Raw genomic sequence first — 14,142 nt, 5'->3', positions numbered from 1 at the left:
TGCTTCTGATTAGTCAAGTGTTGACAATGGTCAGCCTCAGGTGGATGTGCTGTTTTACTATTACTATCTTGTTGGACCTCCAAAATTAATAGTGTCAGTTTTTATGGTGCAAAATGACAAGGGCACCAAAAAAAAGTCCAATTTCATATTTCTGTAAATATTGACACCTGGGGATCCTGGAGATTGTCCATTTTACTGCCGTTACTCATCTATGGCTTTGTTGTTTAATACGTGCAGTTTCATATGAATAAGGGAGTTGAGGCTTGATGAATTGTTGAACATTTGGATAAATCTCTTACTATTTAAAATTTAGAGGGGTGATCACAAAGGTAATTTGGGGTATTTGTTACAACAAAAAAATATTATGAAAAGCAATTATATTAATGTAATTCCTTTTAACTTCACAGCACTGGATGTCTGTCAGCTGACACTCTGTGAAGCAGTAGTTCAGTCAGGTCAAGTCTAACCTATTCATCATGGGCTTTTAGGCAAAGGAGCCTGACATAAATGGACTCAAAAACAAGCCATCAAATAAAAGTAAAAACAAGAGAGAAAAAACAAATCACTGTTGTAAAGTATCTACAATTAGAAGATGCGCATGAATAACACAGCAGGACTCAGTATATAAAACATCAAGCATCACATTGTATGCTTAAGTCCTGTTTAATAATAATAGGCTGCTCAATGTAAGTAGAGTGGATTCACTGGATGCATGTGGTGTGAGATTTGTTATCTAGACACATTTTAATTTAACTCTGTGTGATATGTTTGTTTTAGAGTTGAAGTGCTGCATTTAGACAGAAAGATCAGAGGAGGAGAGCTCTTTGTATCAAGTGGTGCTCCTCATACAAGAGGTCTCTGTCTCTGAAAGCTGTGCTAATGGCCACTTTTAAGGCAACCTAAGTGACCCTCAAAAGTGTGGGTGATGTTAAAGTGGAATAAATGGTTCCATAAAAGCCAGCTAGGATGTTTTGTCATCCCTCTTGAAAAATATCTTTAGGAAACATGTATTTTTCTTTGTCACTTTTGTCAGACAGATATGAGACCCAAGACCCCCTACTTTATTTTGAGGCTTTCAAATAACTATCCAACCTATGATTTGGAGATATCAATTTGAGCTTGGCTGGACTGAATCTCTTTTCCATTTTGCATAAAATTGACAACCATCTGGGGAAGCCTTGGAAAATTGCCTTGCACTGAATAAGTGATGAAGAGATGAGTCTACTGTCAGTTGTAATAATGTGGCTGCTTTAAATGCATTGGCACTATTGCTGTGCATAATTACAGCGGCAGGGGATGCCATGTCTTTGATCTGTATCATGTAATGCAACTGAGCTTAATGTCTTTTCATAAGCGATGTACCTCATTTTGGGTGGTCGGTTATCATATTAGTCTCTCTTCAACAGATGTGCTGTCGATACCTATTCACAAGACACGGTGAACAAAATGCTTTGTCTGAACTCATATAACTACTTTTAGAGAAATGTCAAAACCAATCCCAGCATTGTAAAATTGGGCATTGGCTGACCCTAAGTGCAGTTGAGGCTGACAAAGCACAGGTTAGAGTTATGTTAGAGAGTAATGTTGAGTATAGCTCTCGGAAAATCAAGCAATGCAGATGTGAGCCTGATGAGCTGAATTGTCCTACAGTGGCCACTGTACAACGTACTGACAAATTTGATTAAGAAAAAGGCCTTTCCTTTACGGCCACTGTCCGAACAAGCTTCAATTTGTTGCCGCACTACTGGTAATGATTTAAATACTTTTTAGACATCCAATAATTTTGTTTTCTAGAGTATGGACATTACAGTCTCACAGGGTTGCTAGTTTTATTTAATATTACACTATATGCTAATATATGCTTGTGTTAATGCTAACATTATCATGATAAACTATGATTATATGGTTAGCATTAAGTTCAAAGCACAGCTGGGCCTAAGTGCAGCTGAGGCTGACAAAGTACATACAGATTAGACTAATGAAAAGTGAGAACTGAGGATCTGTTACTGAGGAGCTGAGCCTCATGAGTGGAATGCCTGTGCAGCAGCCCCTCAGAAAGGTTCAATTAATTCATCAATGGGTGCCTGAGTGTCATTAATGTAATGACATTGTTGACATGTAATGAAAAGAAGTGCATTTGTAGTTTTTTGATGACTAGGTCTTCATGTCATGCAGCTATTCTGCTCTGTTGTGCTGTTTAACAAAGATACAAAAATAATAATAGCAACCTTTATTGTCATGGCCTGCGTGTAGGAATCAGATGTCCATCCAATTAATTTTGCACTCATAAAAACACAAATGACTGGGATGAATTTAGTCTAATAAAATGAATCAGAATTTTTTTTCAGAGAGTTCTAACAAAAATTTACGTCAAATTTTTATTTGTATTCCCTGATATGACAAACTGTGTTTCATTGGGCTTTTACAGTTCATTAACATTTCCCTGCCCAGCCCAGGCTATGGACATGGCAACAGTTTTGCAGAGTAGAAATGTATGATTCAATCCAACAGTAAATCAATTTAATTTAAAATCCTTCATCAAATCTGATCTTCTAGCTAGTGATGGAAAGTAACCAATTACTGCACTACAATTTTGTGGTACTATTTTACTTATTATGTATTTCTATTTTATACTACTTTACACTTCGTAAGTGTATAGTACTATAGGTAACGTGCAGATTCATATTTGTCACATATGAGCTTATTATACAGCTTACAAAATATGTGTTTTATTGATTCAGTTGCCCAACAATATATGAAATAATTGAAATTAGTCCTACTTTGACCAGCTACAACATTAAAATGCTGCATAATGCATAATGAGTACTTTTACTTTTGATACTTTATTTTGCTGATAATACTTAAAGATCCCCTCCAGACATATCTGATGATATATTAAAACACTCTGATTTGAATAATAATTTGTGTCTGATATGTGTTTTTCTCTAAAAAGTTCAATTAGCTCCATAAAAATCCTTAAATTACATCTACTCCTTCTCTCTCATTGAAAAATCCAGAATCAAAGAATATGGAAATATTGTTCATTTCAAAAGTTGAATTGCTGGATACAAGATGTCTCCTACTTCACTGAAAAGTCCATTGTCAGTGTTTGTTCACTGGAGGCTTCAAGTTTCAACATCACACCTGCGTAAGTTGAATACTGGATCACGATTGGCTCCAAAATTGTTGTGATGTCACAAATCATACTTATAGGTTCACACCTTAAACTCAGATTTAAAGGGGAGGTATTATGCTTTTTCTTATTTTCAGACATATATATAATGTCGGATGTTCATGTTAAAAGTGGCCGACGTGTCAAATAAGAAGGTTAACGTATGAAGCAGTAATCCCTGTGAGCAGAAAGCAGCAGCTTCAGACTGCTCTGAACGCTAAGTTTCCAACAGTTTTTTCTACTTTCAGCCCGAGTTGATGTCAGTTCGAGACAGGTTTCTTTATATGGACATCTACTACGTGCACAGAGCGTGAGTTCGTTGCTCCGCTCCGGGAGTAGCCACGACGCCATTACACAGCACAGTAAAGTAAAATAAGTAGTTTACCTGTTGGAGGTGTGCTGGTTGTCTGCAGCTCTTCATAAAACATCTCACTGTGGTTTCTGCTTGTACTCTTCCTCCCTGCATTATTTCTAACTGATCGGCTGAAGAAATAGCTCCAAATAGCTCCATATGTTGTTGTTTCGCCCGGTTTTTAGCGCTGCTAATGAAGCTCTGCTAATTCAGTGAAAAACATGTTTTACTTCCTGTAAATACTTAATAATAAAAGTCTCCCATTAGTTAGTCACTTAAAAACTTTTAATTTGAAGCAGTAAAGCAGGAAATGTTTGGTTTGCATTGACAGTAAAGTTACACAACTCTGATACGTTAAGCTGGCCAAACAGAACAGAGTGGGCTCATCAGGAGGGGGGCCTTAAAGAGACAGGAGCTAAAACAGCATGTAAGAGAAACTGTGTATATTGAGGGGCTGCATAAAGGGCCAGTATAAGATAAATAAGGAGTTTTTTTAACTGTCATCGTGCAGAGTGGAGTCCAAAAATAAGAATGTAGAGCTGAAATGAGCATAATAGGTCCTCTTTAAGGTGAGCACAGAGAAACTTTCCACTTTAGGCAGATGAATGTGAACAGTTTTCTGCTGTCAAACTCTGCACATACTGTACATCATCCTGCACAGTGAAGCTCAAATATTCAACAGAAGGAGCAAGAAGAAGAATACATTTTTGACTGGAGGGGGACTTTAATACTTTAGTATACTTTACTTTACCAAGTAACATTTTAAATGCAAGACATGTTAACTTGTAGTGTAGGAGTTCTTTCATAGTGGTATTGCTAATTTTACTTAAGCCTTAACTTTTGCCACAGCTCAACAACTAACTACTGTTTCTTTAGGTGCTAATATTGAACTATGTTCATCAGCTACTCTCTAACCTTGTCTGTCTGCAATTGGTGCTGGACACGTAGCGCACTGTGGGTTTTTTACAGTTTTTTTCACTGAAAACAGCTGCTACCTGAGTATGGAAATGATGCTGATAAAAACAATGAGATAGAACCAAAACAGTGAAGTTGTGAGCCATAACACCAAAACAATGATTTGAAACATGCTGAAACACCTCGTAGAGGTGAGGAGAACTACAACTGCGTGATAATTCTCTGTTGATTAATTGCTACAAGCAGCTTTCACATACACATACTCAGTTTTTTGTATGCCAGTTGTAAAGGTGGGATTGTATTGTATAGATGTGGATATACATATAGAGATTTAGTGTCATTTCCCACTTTGTAGCACAAACCTACTCCAGTGCTGCTGTAGGAAGTGAGGGGAGGGGGAACAGAGATTGAGCTAGGTGCTTGAATAATGCGTTGCCTCATGGAGTGTTGATAACCTTTCAGCTTATTATCCCAATTAGAGTACACAGCTGGAGGAGAAAATTAATTCAACACCGGGCAATTTTGTTTGTTTATTTACCGATGTGTGCGAATTGGAATGGGATAAACAGAGCTTGATGATCAAGGCTTCTGCTTGGCGCCGCAATGATTGTCATCGTTTTAACCAGACGCACAATCCAACCATTTAATTTCCACAGCAACTTTAAAGATGCATGAGGTCTAATAAACACTCTCCATTCATACTCATGTGGGCAAATTAAGCCAATCATGAGCACATTTGTATAATTACATATATAACAAAGACATGATTTTATTGTCAGAAATATCTAGTAAAAGATGTGACAAGTGAGTCACAATAGATGACATTAAAGACTGTGGAGACAAATGAAGGCTGCTACAGTCAAAAGGCAGAAAGCACTAACTATAAAGTAAAAGAAAAAAAAAGAAAGAACGGGGGAATTTGTAATCAACCAGCAGATGGAAAATTTTCTTTTGAGATCACACAGTTGGCACATTTTAAACTGAAAGATGTATGTGAGCCAAGAGGAAATGGTGCTTTCCTCTATTCTCCTCATGCCATAATGTGGGTTTCCTCTGAACTGGTGTAATTCCCTTCCCAAGGGGACAAGGTTGTTCCACATGAGCTGGTTCCCTAATAACCAACCCAAGCCTCCCAGTGAAAAAGCCATTAAGGTCAAGTCATGCATAGTTGATTGAACATCTCGTCTGGTGGTCTGCTAAGGAGAGCCAGGAGCCTAAGAATACCACATTAATCAGAGGCAAAATGTTTTTATGGTTATGGAGCTGCAGATGTTCTTTAGGGGACTTTTTGGCACATTTGTATCATTAGTGCACAAGTCTGATTTAGCAGCATATTTTCAGCAATGACTTGATGTATGAGCATGAGGATGCATGTAAACAAAAGGAAGGGATCTTTAAATTGAGCCCAAACAGTCCAGAGGGATTGTCGATGGTTCTAGCTCCCAGGGAAGATCCAGCAGCTCTCTCCACTAGATATTACTCTGCTCTCCAAAAACCATGATGACAGTAACCTGCTGTTGTGCAAATGCAAAGAGGTGCTTCAAGAGCACCCTGATCTCTCCTCCACCTCCTTCTATTCACCGCCAGCCTGTGTTCTCCCTGCTCCATTAGTCCAGACACCACATCCATCCCGCCGAGCCTCGCACGGGGGAGGCAGAACCAAGGACGCCGCTGTCTGTAACTGTGGGTGTTGTGTGTGTGTGTGTGTGTGTGTGTGTGTGTGTGTGTGTTGTAGCATGGTGATGGTGGTGGTGGTGGAGTGTAGCACCTACGAAATGATGCAGCCAAGCATGAAATCACCTCTCTTCAGCTTTAAAGGGCTTACATGGATTTTTAATGATGAGCCCGTATCTTTTATATGCCAAATATACTCAATGACTCCATTCTTTTTAATGCATATTTAACAGTAAGAAAGAGGATGGGACTATAACAAGATTAATGGGATATGCATAGACGCAGGTGTCTCTCTCTCTCTGGGTTAACATTGAAGGTGTCATGTTACATGAGGCAATCCTTTGCATTTTTAATTCAGTGATTTTTGTGGGTTAAGCACAAAATGGCCATCAGACTGACAAGAGGACAAATTCAATAAGAAACCGTTCTTGAATCATAATGAAAATGTTTAGTTTAACACTTTATTTTGCACTTAGGCAGTTAAGCATTATATAATCAGTTAATTAATGTTATACAATATGCTGTTGATATAAGTTATAAGGAGATTTTTGTGTTTTTTAATTCCTTTGTTATTACTAAGTCCTCATATCCATATACATCCATAACAAGTGTATAAATAGCTAATGAATGTGTAACATTGCAATCAATAGTAATTATATACAATAATACGTCTTTGATAGTTTTAGACATATCATCAAACTGCTGCACATATGCATAAACAGTAATACATATTTTATTTTATTTTTTTACTATTTTAAAGCCTAACACTAGGATTTGTGCATGTGCTTAATTATTTAATACATACTCTACAAAGTTGTAGTACGGTATTATAAGTATATCTTTAAAGGGGACCAATTATGCTTATTTCCAGCTCTATATTTTTATTCTGGGACTCCACTAGAGTAGCTTTGCATGATTCACAGTTAAAAAAAAAACTCCTTATGTATCTTATACTGGTCCTTTATGCAGCCCCTCAGTTCAGCCTCTGTCTCTTAGCAGGTAGTCTTCACTCCTGTCTCTTTAAGGACCCCCTCCGGATGAGCCAACTCTGTTCTGATTGGCCAGCTTTCTGGAAGGCTGAAAGGGGCAGCTGTATCGGAGTCATGTTAAGTTACTGCCAATGCAAACCCAACATTTCCTGCTTTACTGCTTCATATTGAAAGCTTTTAAATTACTAAATAATGGGAGACTTTTATTGTGAAAAATTTACAGGAAATTAACCAAATTAGCAGAGCTTTGTTAGCGGCGCTAAAAAATGGTCATACAACAACATATGGACATACAGTATTTGGATCTATTTGTTCAATGGATCAGTTAGAAATAATGAAGGGAGGTGTGTCTACCCCCAAATCAATGGAAAAATGCCATAACGTTAGCGGAGTGGAGCAGTGAACTTGCATGCTGTGCGTGGAGCAGATGACCATATAAAGAAATCTGAAAGTAGAAAAAAACATCGGAAACCGAGCATTCAGAGCAGTCTGAGGCTGGTGCTTTTTGCTCACAGGGATTACTATTACATAAGTTTACCTCAATTTTTGACACTTTGGCCACATTAAATATGAACATCTGACATTGTTACATTATATATATATGACTGAAAATAAGGAAAAGCATATTTAAATTTATGAATAATTCAAACCTTAATCAAGCATGTGTATCTGCCCATCCATCCACTCATCAATCTTTGTTTTAGAACACCAAAATGCATTGCTGATTTGTCCACTTACAACTACAAATTACTTTCCAGGAGTGTGCTGTTGGACAATGATTATTTATAAACCAGAGTCGGTGTGTATTTTCTGCTGAGAGAACTGTGTATTGTACATTTAGAACCGAGGCCTGTTCCAAGAAGCAAGTTTACTGAGTTATGTGGACAATTTTTCTGTGAAAAATCAGGAACCTCCACCAAACTGGAACATGGACTCATGTAAAAGAGTCTGTCTCAAAGGATGACGCAGCCAAGTTTTCCACATTTTCCAGTTTTCCTCAGTAAACCTTATTAATGCACCGGTAAATAATGTTTTATTTACATTGTTGTTAATGAGTTATTACCCTGAAAATGGGATATTGTAATTTATACTGTACTGTTCTTCTTGTTTTGTTGTGCATGAAAGTATATCTTATACAGAACTTCAATCATTAGAATGGAAGCATTTCCTGATTGTAGTATATTCATTCACCAGTTAATTATTATTAATGTTGTATAAACATACAAACATACAGACATACTGTAAAATTTCACATTGTTTTATTAAAGAAGTCATTTTCCACAGGGCACAATAATGTTGGATACCTTGCTGAGGAGGTGGAGGTGTGCAGCCTGTTGCCTGGAGCTCTTCATCTAACAGCTCACTGTGGCTGCTCCTTCTTGATCTGTTACTCCCAGCAATATTTAAAACTTATCCACTGGCAAAAAAATGACAATATAATTGCTGTCTTTGTGGTTACTTTGCAGCACTAACCTCACAAATACATTGAGCTTCCTGTGAGAGCAGCAGTAACACTGAATTACATGCTTCATTGTTTCCTGTGACTCCCTCGTGCTTGTGAAGGCAATTTGAATCTTTCGGGGGAACGGCGGACTCTGCCACTACTGATCATAAATAGTATCAAAAATGGGGTTTGAATTCATGAAAATTTGAATAAAGGAAATTAACAATAATGCACGGAGAACTTAACAATTTCTTAGCAATTTCTCAGCAATTTCTTAGCAATAGCAAAACATAAAAACATAAATATAAACAGTGTCTGTGACACTAACACATGCTATCTGCAATGAAAAATTGAAGGAGGAAAAATGGACCTAAACTGGACACACAAGTTGTGCTTAGGCCACACAACAGGAGGAGGATGTGGTTTTACTGCAACAATTTTCATTATTCTAATCATGGAAATCATTTAAAATGTCGATGCAATGTTTGTGTGAACTTCAAAATTGTTTATAATGTCCTGATATGGATTTGAATAACCAATTACAAGATATAAATATTTTTGGCTGATAACAATTTTACAGTGTGTTGTAAGAAATGTATTAACTATTTATAGATGCACAAATTATTCACAGGCAGGCTTAAACCTGTTAATACATGTACTTAAAATTACTTAAGTATATGTATATAGATATGATTACAGTGTTGTCAAACATTCATTAACTGTATCAGCTGTCAACAAATACATATCTGCTTACAAAAACACTAAAGCGTGTTATATGCATTTATAATTGTTTACGTACTGCTCATAAATAGACAGGTGAAATAGTTCAGTCTTATCATTTACACTTTTGCAAAGCAATTAAAATATTTGCTTCTTTTGAATAGTACTGTGATATGTTTCATCAACGGAAAAAAAAAACATGTTAGACAAGGTGTTTGTCAAAGTACTGCACAGAGGTGAGATTGTACTTGCATAAAATTTCATCAGGAGCGTGGTAGCAGTTCCCATCTGCTCAGCACAATGAAAAAAACTCTCACCCAAGTCTGAGGCTGTACTGCTGGAGGGGAAAGCCAATCAAATTAATCACTTACTCTTTAACCCTACTGGGAATCACTGTGTGCATGAATAGAGAAAACTGTATTTATAACGGGCCATGACCCACTGATAAGTACCATGGGTGAAGTGTATGATTAAATTAATGGGAGCTGGTGACATGTTGCTTGTGGGGGCCAAGAAGCCCAAAATACATCTCAATGTGAAGAAAAAAAAATCAACACCCAGGCCATTATAAGGAGTTACAGAAAACTTAAATCATTATGGGCTGCTATTCAAAAGTCAAGGTGGAGTTTCACTTCAGGTTCTAATTGTGTCAAGAAGAGATGGGGGACACTAGCCGTCAATTCCCCATTTTTCATCTGTACGGACTGCTGAAAATATGTTTGCCTTTCTGCTCCTTATCTGAGCAACTGTGTCTGCACATTCCAGAGACAGTAGTGAGTCAATTTGCATGACATTTCTGCAACAAAGGCACTTTTTGTCATTGTTGGTTTGCATCCCTGTGGTGACCTGAAGAAGAGGGAAATCTTGTTGTCTGGGGAAAAATGAGCTTCAGCCTGTGTGACAAACACTTGAGCGGGAGTCTTTACACAGCTGAGGGCTTCCTCACCAGCGCTCAAGCATGTTGCTGCTGTCAGTGGGAGTACTCGCTTCTCCGAGCCGCCATTGTTGAGGTTACAAGTCAATAGTGGGAAATTGTATGCAAATGTGACCTTCAGTTAAGTTGCCCATCTCCATGCAATTTAGGACAGTTTGTTCAATTTTTATTTAAGTGACTCAATAATTGCTCTACTTTCCAGACTAGAGGGAGAGTCACTCAAGCTCTCATTTATCCATAGACATTTTAAAAGAGTGAAGAGAGAATTAAAAACATTGGAGAATATATTAAAATCATAATATTTTTGCAGTAGTGTTCCGTAGTAGAGTGCACAATGCTAGATTAGAGTTTTTGCTCTTGTAATCCAAGTTATTTCTCCTTCTTCACACCATAGGTTAACATGTACCTAAGTCGCAATCTTGTCACCTGAAAATACCCTTTATGTTTAAAACAGCAAAAATTCTTTGAAAGAAACATAATTCCAACTAGATTCTGATATATATTAATATAGGTCAAGACTGACTTGAAGTGTTATGATTTCTTAAAACTTTCTGGAGTAGAGAAAACTTTTCCAGTTAACTTAGTTAACAGTTAACAGAATCCAAAACACATTTGGCAAAAATCATTAAATAGTACATAAATGTAATTTTTAGGAAAGGGTCGGTAAGTTCACCTTCAATGTCTTCTATCCTTTTGTGCATACAGTGTAAAAATAAAAAATGCACATAAACTGCACACAGATAAACTGCATCACATTGTATTTATACTAGAAGAGCTATGAAATCATGAAACATGCATTACAAGTATTGGGAACACTCTTTTGAGATTTTGAAAATAGATTCATAAAACTTTAAGGACAATTTTGCAATGTTATGAAGACAAAGCTGTAGTTTTAGGACGTGTTATAATATTATAAGAATGAAATTGTAATATGAAGGCAAATGTTACTTTTGTCATGATGTATTTTGCCAAAAAAGTTGGAGTGATATGGGATTAAATCATATTTTAGAGAAAACCATTATGACATCACAGGAAAAACTTTTTTCATTTGAAAAATAAAAAAACATAATGTTATAAGAATATAATTACACATTTAAAAGAAGCCATATTATTATGGCGGAATATTTTGATTACATTTTGTTCTGTTATTTATTTTGAGAAAAAATATATATTCAAGGAAAAGTTGTGGTTTTATAAGAAGAAAATCAGTCTATTTTGAAACAAAACATCATAATGTATTACATAGATAAAATCATAATTTTGAGGGAAAAAAATCTTTAAATTACAATAAAAGGTTTTATTTTACTGGAATGAGTCCATGTTTTTCTTATATTAAAATGTAGTATTTTGCCTTTATTGGACAGCTGACAGTGTAGATACAGACAGGAGATTTAAGGAGAGAGAGTGGTATATGGCATGCAACAAATGTCCAACCTGACACTCCAAGTTTTTGGATGAAAACAACAGAATGTTATAAGAATAAAGTTGTAATTAGGGGTGGAAGTCATAATACTTAATAGTTAATTAAGTATTGATAATTTTTCAGTAATTCTTACTTAACAAGAATAAAGTCTAAAATGAAAAATAAAAAAGGCAAAATATTTCTTGGATTTCTCTTTTACTGACATTGAACATGTCTGACTGAGACCAAGAGAGGAGTGAAGAGATATTAATTTCTTTAGAAAATGTCATCTTTCATGTCAGCTGTTTATGATTGACTGTGCTATGGACTAGATGTGTATATAAACCATGTATATAATATTGTTTAGTTACATTTATTGATTATACTGCTTTCTACTGTAAGCTCTTATTTTGTCATTTCTGAGGTAGTGGTATAACATACTCAGAGGACTGCCATCCAGTCCTATTTGGCTAACTGTCAAGGAGTCAGCTTTGATGGGTTGTGAATGTAGGCTGATGAAAGCCATGTCCTGTAACGTGCAAACTGAATTAGGTCCATCTTCCAGTACATTATTCACTGTCAGAGTCACATTATTTTTTAATGGACTATAAGAAAAGCTTTCTTTGAGGAGATCCTATGCAAAGCCTTGTGTACTGAGTACAACTTTTCAGGAATTCTTTGGACTGAGAGGTATAAATCAATAAACACAGGGTCAGGGTCTGGGTAAACTTTCAGTGGTTGCTTTACTTTATGGAGCTTCTAGCTGTTACAAACTCTGGAAGCCCACACAATGTCATCACTTATTGATGGCCAGACTTTCTCTTGCCCTTCCTTTGCTGCTTCCACTCCTTGGTGCCCTTTGTGTAGCACTGTCAAGTACTCTGAGTGCAGTGATTTAGGTATAACTGCTCTTTTTCCTCTCTGTATATTGTTGTTTTCGACAGTGAGCTCATCAGGGAAAACAAAGATGGTCTCATCTCTTCTGGGATGCTTCATGCACATGTTGGCCCTCCTTTTTCATCGCAATGAAGTGTTTGTGAATCTGCAGCTGTGTGTTTGCAGACTCCTTCCAGGCCATGTGGGGATATCAACTGGACAGCCATGACCTCAAAATCTTCTTCTTCCTCTTTCTGTGGGAAGAAGTTCTGTCTTGCAGGGCTAGAAATAATGTTGGCGATTGACCTTTCTTGTAAAGTAGAGAATTAATTTCTGTAACCTCAACAATATACGTTGCAAGTGTTTGGGAGCTGTGTAAAATGGCTTCTTATGGCTTGTTACCAGAGGTTTAAGGTTTTATTGTGATTCCAACACACTACACGAAATTCATATTTCTTGGGTCCCTGTGAGGCTGGTGGTCAGATTAAACAACAACTGGTTTTACAGCAAGTATAGCCGCAGAACTTGCACATGCAAAGCAACTACATTGCTAGACAAGAATGACTACATTGGATGATTGCGCAAAATCCAAAGTCCAATATAGACATTATTTTCTGGGATACTGGGCTGTGCAAAGAAACTATTTCAGTAGGCTGAGCCTGATTTCTACCCCCCTAACCTGTTTATTTCTTCACTTTCTTTTTGTGAAAAGCCCCAACCCCTAAAGTCACTACTTTTAACCAACCCCTTTACCCTAACTAACCTTAAAGTTCCCCTCCAGACATGTTTTAAGATTTATATAAAATACTCTTCTTTGATAATAATTTGTGTCTGATATAGTTTTTTTCACAGAAAATGTTCAACTATCTTGTAAAAATCCTTAAAATGACATCTCCTCCTTCTCCCTCATTAAAAACTCAAGAATCTATACATATGTAAATATATATTCATTTCAGAAATATGACTGCTGGACACAAGGGGCTTCAAGTTTCCACATCCACCTCTTAAAATTAGATTTTCAATGAGTACAGAGAAACTTTCCACCTTCAGCAGATGAATATGAAAACAGCCTTCTAGTGTCAAACTCTGCACATATATCATTCTGCACAGTGAAGCTCAAACATTCAACTGTAGGAACAAGAAGAAAAATACATTTTTGAGTGGAGGGGAGGGGGACTTTAACTTAACCCTGAATGCACCTTAACTTTGGACCAAGTCTTCTTAATCCTAACTAAAATTGATGACTCCTATGGCCACTGAGTTGCTGAACACAGTGACAGAGAACTTCAAGCTTGATACAGAAACGGGGAAGAAGCAACACATCAAGGTGTCCCAAAGGACACCTCAAGTGGCAAAAGTGCCTTTCAGGAAGTTTTCTGCCACTCGAGGTGTCATTTGAGAATTTTTCGGCCACTCGGGATGTCATTTGGGAAACCTGATCACGCCATTGAAAGCATTTCCAAATTGGAGATTTTATTCATTCCCTAATATTTTGCCATTTGGAAATGCTTTAAATGGGCAACCCTGGTTTCCCAAATTACACCTTGAGTGGCAAAAAGTATGTAACCAAATGGCACTAACTCAGGGTGGTCCACTGACATAGAAAAGTCTCTAAAATGTCACCAGGTAATCCTAAATTTCTGTTCTGCCTTTCAGGTTACTCC

Source organism: Thunnus thynnus, chromosome 15 (genome assembly GCF_963924715.1).
Source record: "Thunnus thynnus chromosome 15, fThuThy2.1, whole genome shotgun sequence".
Lineage (NCBI taxonomy): Eukaryota > Metazoa > Chordata > Actinopteri > Scombriformes > Scombridae > Thunnus > Thunnus thynnus.
The sequence above is the reverse complement of the archived record's forward strand: the minus strand, read 5'-3'. Positions refer to the sequence as shown.